This window comes from Meleagris gallopavo, chromosome 2 (genome assembly GCF_000146605.3).
Source record: "Meleagris gallopavo isolate NT-WF06-2002-E0010 breed Aviagen turkey brand Nicholas breeding stock chromosome 2, Turkey_5.1, whole genome shotgun sequence".
NCBI lineage: Eukaryota > Metazoa > Chordata > Aves > Galliformes > Phasianidae > Meleagris > Meleagris gallopavo.
Genome location: NC_015012.2, coordinates 544,312 through 551,061, shown reverse-complemented (window position 1 = coordinate 551,061; position 6,750 = coordinate 544,312). Strand labels below are relative to the sequence as shown.

Below are 6,750 nucleotides of genomic sequence, written 5' to 3'. Positions count from 1 at the left end.
TTTTTCTTTTGCAGGGCAGATCTATGCTCTACCAGCTCCCTTAACACCATACGAGTTTTTAGTATTTGCAGCTCACTTCCTGTATGAGGTTAGTTTGTTTATCATAAAAACCTATTTTTAAACCCATTTCTGCCAATAAGTAATTTGAATGCTGATGTTCACTCGTAGCGTTCCCCGGCTGGCAGCGGGGCTTGGCAACGACCTCACTCCCTGTCTGTACGGCGGTGGCACTCAGTAGCTTTTCTTGAGGGATGCACCCAAGGAGATGCCCTGAGCACATCCATTAGAGCCAGCACCGTGTTCACATGTTCAGATGAGGGCCTGCTCCCAGATCTGATCTCTAAAACTGGTTTTAGAGAGACTGGAGCAGCAGAGTTCCCAGCATTCAACACACAGATTTAAGCCATCTTTTCTGAGCAACTGTGGATATTGGGTACATCCCTGTGCCACCGAGACCGCTCTCCGTCACCTTCAGGCACCATCAGCAGTCCAACACCTGAATCCCAAGGTCAGGGCTAGACCCAGCATTAACAACTGAGCTTAGAAACCCATCTTTCGTTTGGGAGGCACAAGGTTGTGTCCCTCTGCTCACATTTTTGCAGCCGTCTCCTCGCCGCGATGCTGTGACTCAGCCCCGTGACCCAGCGCTGGGCTGGGAGTCCCAAGGGAGCAGGGAGGATGCGTGCTGCCAGCTTCTGTCTTACGGAAAAAAAGCAAAAAAATCCAACCATTTATTTTCACCTTTCTCCAGGCTGAGCCCAGCGCCAACACAGATGTGCAAACCGCAGCCAATTAGAGCGGCATCGGCAGCGCCGGTGTATGGCTGGGGAGGTGGCATTTTGCTGCCTGCCATGTCCTGCCCCCCTTCGGGAGCTGACATAGCATCGCCTTCAAACATTTTCTCCCTAATTAAACCGATGCCTTTGTCAAAAAGTTTCCATTCAGTGTGTGATGTCAGGAATCACACCGAGAGAAAGCATGGTTTAATTAGCGGCAGCCCACGCGGCCGGGCAGCAAAGGCTCCCCCGTGCACTCCCGACAACATTAAAATATGAGCCCATCAAAACACCGGGCAGGAGAAACTCCCACCTTATTCCTTCGGTGCTGGTGGGATTTGTGTGTCCTTGGGCTGAAGCTGCTGGGAAATTTTGGCTCAAGACAGTGCTGCTGGGGAAAGCAGAGGAGCGTGAGCTCGGCTGCTTTTGTGTTGGCACTGAGACTCTCAGGAGGCCAGCAATAGAAGGAAATCGGTTTTGTCACACCATACAGATGCAGCCAGTCCCACCGCATCCATACAGATCCAGGACCTGCTGGGAAAGTGCTGGGGAAGGTTGGGAAATCCTGCCTAGTGGCCAGGGCTCCAGGACACCCGTCCGTGTTGAAGTCAGAGTGCCCAGGGCTCAAACATCCTAGAACCCATCAGAAATGTAAGAAAACCCACTGGAAACAGTGACCTTTGTTGCAATATGAAAATCAGATGCAAAGCTTCGTGGGTATTTTTAGCTGTTTTAGGCTGAACAGGTGTTTGAAAGGTCAGATGCGAGTCATTGGAAAAAAATATAGTGAGGGTATGGCAGGATGGCTCTGCCGCTCCCCTGGTGCTGGATGGCCCCAAACCCTTTCATCCTCATTTCTGGGGCATGGACCTTGAGCCAGGTTTTGTATTTCTTCTATGGCACCCCAAGGATGCTCAGCACTGTACCTCCTATCTGCATAGACTCTCTTTGGAATGAGACACTTGGCTTTATAGGTTAATATATTTTAAAAAAGAAGAAAATTAATCCCAGGTAGAAATCCAGCACAAATCCAGCCATAATGAAACTGACACTCAGAGTTCTTTATTAACACAGAGCAGCTTGATGCCGTAGTGTGAGGGAGTGGGCAGGAGGAGCCCCTCATCTGCCCATCGATAGGGTGGCTTTTGTGGTTGTTCTCCACATCACCACCTCCCATTAGGTTAAGAAGGGCTTCCTTCCACGTAGCATAGCCCACTGTTATCCTCGGGGCTGTCATTATTGGATTTAAATTGTCCCACATCAACAAGACTAGGTATAGTGCGAGTAGGTTCAGCTGAAATAGTTTAAGAACAGATCCACATGTGGCCATGAGCCATGCTTGTGGTTTTTCGCATGATCAAACTTTGTTTTTATTTTTTTTCCCCTTTTCAAGGAATAAAGGAAGTTTGTCATCGTTCAAACAAACAGAAAATGGATGGTGGTTTTAATTTGTCACTGAAGCAAGATTTTGAGACCACAGAAAGAAAGAGCCAGTCTTTTGGAGACGGACCAGATGACACGTCCTTGGTGGACCTGGGAAATGGTCAACCTGGGCTGTGGCCAACTGGGACCTGCTCGTGTCCAACCCAGGCCATGGCCACCATTGCATCAGCCATGGCAAGCCAGGTTGGAGCCGTGGCCAATATGGGCTGAGGCTGCCATGGGCCTGGCCATAGCCTACTGAGATGTGGCCAGAGCCTTCCTGGGCCAGGCTGGTGGCCACGGGCAGAAACCAGCTGGGACTCTCACCACTGTGGATGCCACCAGGGAGCATTTCCCTTCCCTGTTGTTTCACCGAGGTCGTGGGGTTCAGGCTGAGCTCCTTCCAAAATGAGTCACAGCAAAGAGAGAGGGAGAACCATCAGCAAACAACCTGTCTGCACTGGTCACTCTGGCTTGGTCCTATCTCCAGCACGTGGCCAAAGGCCCTGTTAGTTAGCTTGCAAAACTCGTGGGATTTTCCCCAAAAATGAAAGGCGAGATATCAATCCCAGAGAGGTCAGGGCTGTCCCCAAAATCCTCCCCTAACATCCCAGTCCCACCATACTCCTGAATGGGACCAAAAATCCCCAGGCAGACGGTGTGGCCTTGGCTGGGCAATACGGGCATTGTTGAGTTAAAGAAGCCCCTAAAATAGCACCTGAAACCTATAAACTTCCCTTTCAAGAACTTCTGTAATTTGAAACAAGCACAAGAAAAAAAAACAATCCAGAAATTTTGTTGTTTGTCAAGGTCGGGGTGGGCTTTTGGTTTTCTTTAATATATTTCAGCAGGAGCCTCTCACAGGGCAGGGTTTCTTGGGCACATTTCTCTCTGATTTATTCCTTCCCCACTTTCTTCCTTCCTTTCAGCTGTCAGCATCCCAATTCTGAGCCAAAGCATCCCGGCGGTGTGCACTGAGCAGCAGGGAACTGTGGTGGTTAAAGACAGCCTTCCAAGAGTCCAGTGGGATTGTGACAAGAGGTTGGAGATCTTTTTTTATTATTATTATTTCTTTTTGTCCTTCTGTCATTACCTTTTTATAAAGTGAAATGCACTTAAAGGTTTTTGGAGCGTTGAAAAGAGGAGGAAGATGAAGGGGAACAGCAATATCTTGGAGACAATGGGTTGGTGGTCGGAGTGGAATCTCCAACCTTACTATTCTACGATATTCAAAAGTAAGCCCTCCTTGACTCTGAACAGCTTAAAAACAAAACAAAACAAGACACAAACAAACAGGGAAGTGCAGCTGCCTCTGCAGAAACAAGCCCTGCTCTCGCCCCACCACCGTGACTCATGGCCAGGGCTAAATTCCCAGCAAAGGGAGGCGTGCTAATCCTGAACGAGTGGCTTGGGCTCTGCATTCAGGGAGCAAATAGCAAAGAGGTGTACACAGACATATATCTGCATGCTTGGCTTCTTGTTACTGCCATCCCCTGCTGCTGATCTCCATGAGCCCCACGATCACCTCGTGGCTGCTCCTTTTGTGCGGAGAGCCCCACACGAGCGAGCGCAGCAAAATAATTGTTCCAAACCACAGCTGATGCTATCAGTTATCTGCCAGCTATTATCTGTGGTGAAATAAAAGCAAAGTGAGCAATTGCTCGGGTAGATGGCTCAGGGCAAGGAGCCATTCCATCCCCTTGTGCTCTTTCACCATCACCAAGTCCAAAGGGGATCCGGCCATAAAACATTGGGGAGGGCTTAGAAACGAGGACAGAAAAGGGAGGGAGGGCCAAGGCAAGGGAAAGTGGGACGGTGGTATCAATGAGCAGATTGTGAGGATGAATTCAAAAATAAAATAATTAAAAACCCTCCCAGAACTCTAGTAACTCATTAAGGAAGCCTAAGCAATCCAGGAAAAAAAGCAAAAAATAAAAAAAGCAAGCCCTGTAAAACCTTACTGAATTAAATACATGATCACTGCCTTGCTCTTCTCACCTGCGGGCACCTAAAATCACCAACGATCTCCTGACAGAGGCAGCGTCGATCCAGAAGCCCCCAAGAAAGCACCACTGGTGACAAGTAGTCAAATAGTTGAAGGTTTTATTCATATAAAACTCATATTAAGAACATAAAAGATTGCATACTTAAAAAAAAAAAAAAAAGATCTGCAATTATTTACAGCAGTATTGCACAAGTAAAGTGGCAATTACCCTGTCCAAAATTCATCAGTGCAAAACACAAGTAAGCCAGGGAAATTGCAATAAAAATGCTACATATGCTGGGTCCTATGAAACGAGTTAGTGATTAACTGGGAATCAGTGTGCACTCCGGTTGTACCTGATGCTAAAGCTGGTCTTGGGTCTTGGCTGAGACAGAAGAGAATGTGGTTTTAAAGAGGAGAGGACCAAAATCATGGTGGAGAAGCCAAACTTCCCCTGAATTTCGCTAATGCTGTAATCTCGGAGGTGCCTAAATCCCCATGGGAGTGCAGGACTTAGGCACTTCTAACCAATCGTCTCTGCGCCGCGTTGGCTGTGCTGAATCCAGCGGGCAGCTTTGGGAGGTCCATCACTCATATGGTCCATCCACACTGCAGACCTGGGGCAGGAGGAGAGAGGGGCAGACAGAACCTCGACAGGAATTTAAATAAGCAGGAAATAAATAGACATCGTTTCTACAAGTTACAGCATGATGGAACAGTAGAGTGCATTGATTACACAGGGGCAGGGAAAAAAAATAAAATAAAAAAAATAAAGGAGGGGGGGAAATCTACAGTATTTACCAAGTTTAACTCTAAAAAAGTTTAGGAAAAAAAACAGGATTTTTTTTTTTTGATTACTTATAAGCTGTACAAAACTTACATGAGAGAATGGAAAGAGAATACATTGCACGCAGATATTTGGCTCAGATGATGAAAATAATACGATGCCCTATTCTAATAAATAGTCAGGTATTTACAGTTACCAACTGAGAGGCGTAACGCGTGGTGTGAGACCATCCAGCACACCGGGGCTCCCTGCAACCACTCAACTTCATGGAATTGTTTTGGCAGAACAGAGAGCACAGGTGATGTGGGCTTAAAACGACCCAAATCCATAGGTGAACACTGCTAAAGTGAGTTTAACTGCTGATTTAAAACCATCATTCTTCTTTTTCCGGACATTAAAAAGAAAAAAATAAAGAAGAAAAAAAAAAAAGAATAAACAATTCTCACAACCCTACAGGGATGAAGCCTGGTTTTCTTTTTTGGAGCTACGTTTTCCTCTGTCTGCATTCCGGCTGGGAAAGCTGGATGTGGAGCAGCCCAAGCCAGATGGTGCCAATCCCTTGCATTCTTCCCCTTCTTTTTTTCCTCCCCAGCATAGAGCCAGGAGGACAGGGCAAAGAGCTGGGTGCTGGCCACCCTTCTTTGGTGTGCTCCATGGGACGCAGGACTAGAAAAGCTAAAAAGGCTCCACTCTCCTTCTAACGAGTGCAATCAGGGGCACGCAGCCCCACGCCAACGGGTCATCGCCTCCCAGCCGGTGCAAAGAGGTCAGACTGTACACAGCTCTTCTAACACAGGAACACTGATCTTCACACAACGGCACGCAGAACAGCTTCTCCTGACGTGCATATTGCAATGCGGTAGGAAAAACCGCTACCATAGAGCCGGGTTTGCTTCTTCTTCTTCTATGGTGCTGGTGAAACCAGAACTGCAGCATTTGGAAGGCGATTTTAGGACCATCCGCACCAGCTGGAGGAAAGGGGACAGTTTTGAAGGTGAGAGGAGTACGTTGTTTGTGCATAGAAACGCAGGCGGTCGAAGCAACGACGCGCCCCAAAAAGCACCGGCTGTGCAGAAGCCTCCCGTGCGAGATGAACCAGAGATGATGGCAGGGTCTCCGTTGGCTGGCACACACAGCCACGTGGTGACCTTCTCGAGCCACATGGCAGGGTCTCCAGATGGGAGGAGAGAAAGGGCATCGTCCTGGGACGACAAACACCTGCTGAGGTCTTCCCAGGTGGAAGGAGGAGATGTGCCACAAGGAGAAGACCTGCCCAAGGCTAGCAGGGTGCAGACCCCACGCTCTACGATGAGTCGTTACCATCTGAACAGCACGCACAAGCAAGTCTGCATCCTTCAGCACTGCACGGCCCCTCATTTCAGCTGGATCCCATCACAGGAACCTTCAGGGTCTTCATCCCCTTGCCTGCAGACGGTGGACTTCTCCCATAGCCCTGCTCCAGTCCGAACAGAGGATCCCAGAAAACATCCAGTATGCCAAAAACCCTCTTGGGTTTAACAGCAACACACTAACCATGCCTTCAGAACAGTTCCTAGAGTCGCACAGCAGGACCTTTCACTGGGTGCAAAACTGCAGTGGTTTGGGAACTGTTTTAACCTGCCTCCAAGGACATCTTATTGCTGAATTACTCAGTCACCGATATTATATATTATAATATTATACAATACGTAAGCATTTTCACACGTCTTATAGAAAGAATTTCTAAAAAGGCAACCTGGTGGATTGTTTTTTTTTTGTTTGGTTGGTTGGTTGTGATATTT

At 47.9% G+C, this 6,750-nt stretch overlaps 1 long non-coding RNA gene across 1 annotated transcript; it reads left to right on the top strand.

Annotated features, from left to right (window-relative positions):
* Positions 1 to 11: 11 nt before the first annotated feature.
* On the top strand, positions 12 to 4,363 carry LOC104909456. Its single transcript, XR_792328.3, has 3 exons — positions 12 to 88; positions 3,128 to 3,239; positions 3,320 to 4,363. It is a non-coding gene; the product is annotated as an uncharacterized LOC104909456 (long non-coding RNA).
* The last annotated feature ends 2,387 nt before the right edge of the window (positions 4,364 to 6,750 follow it).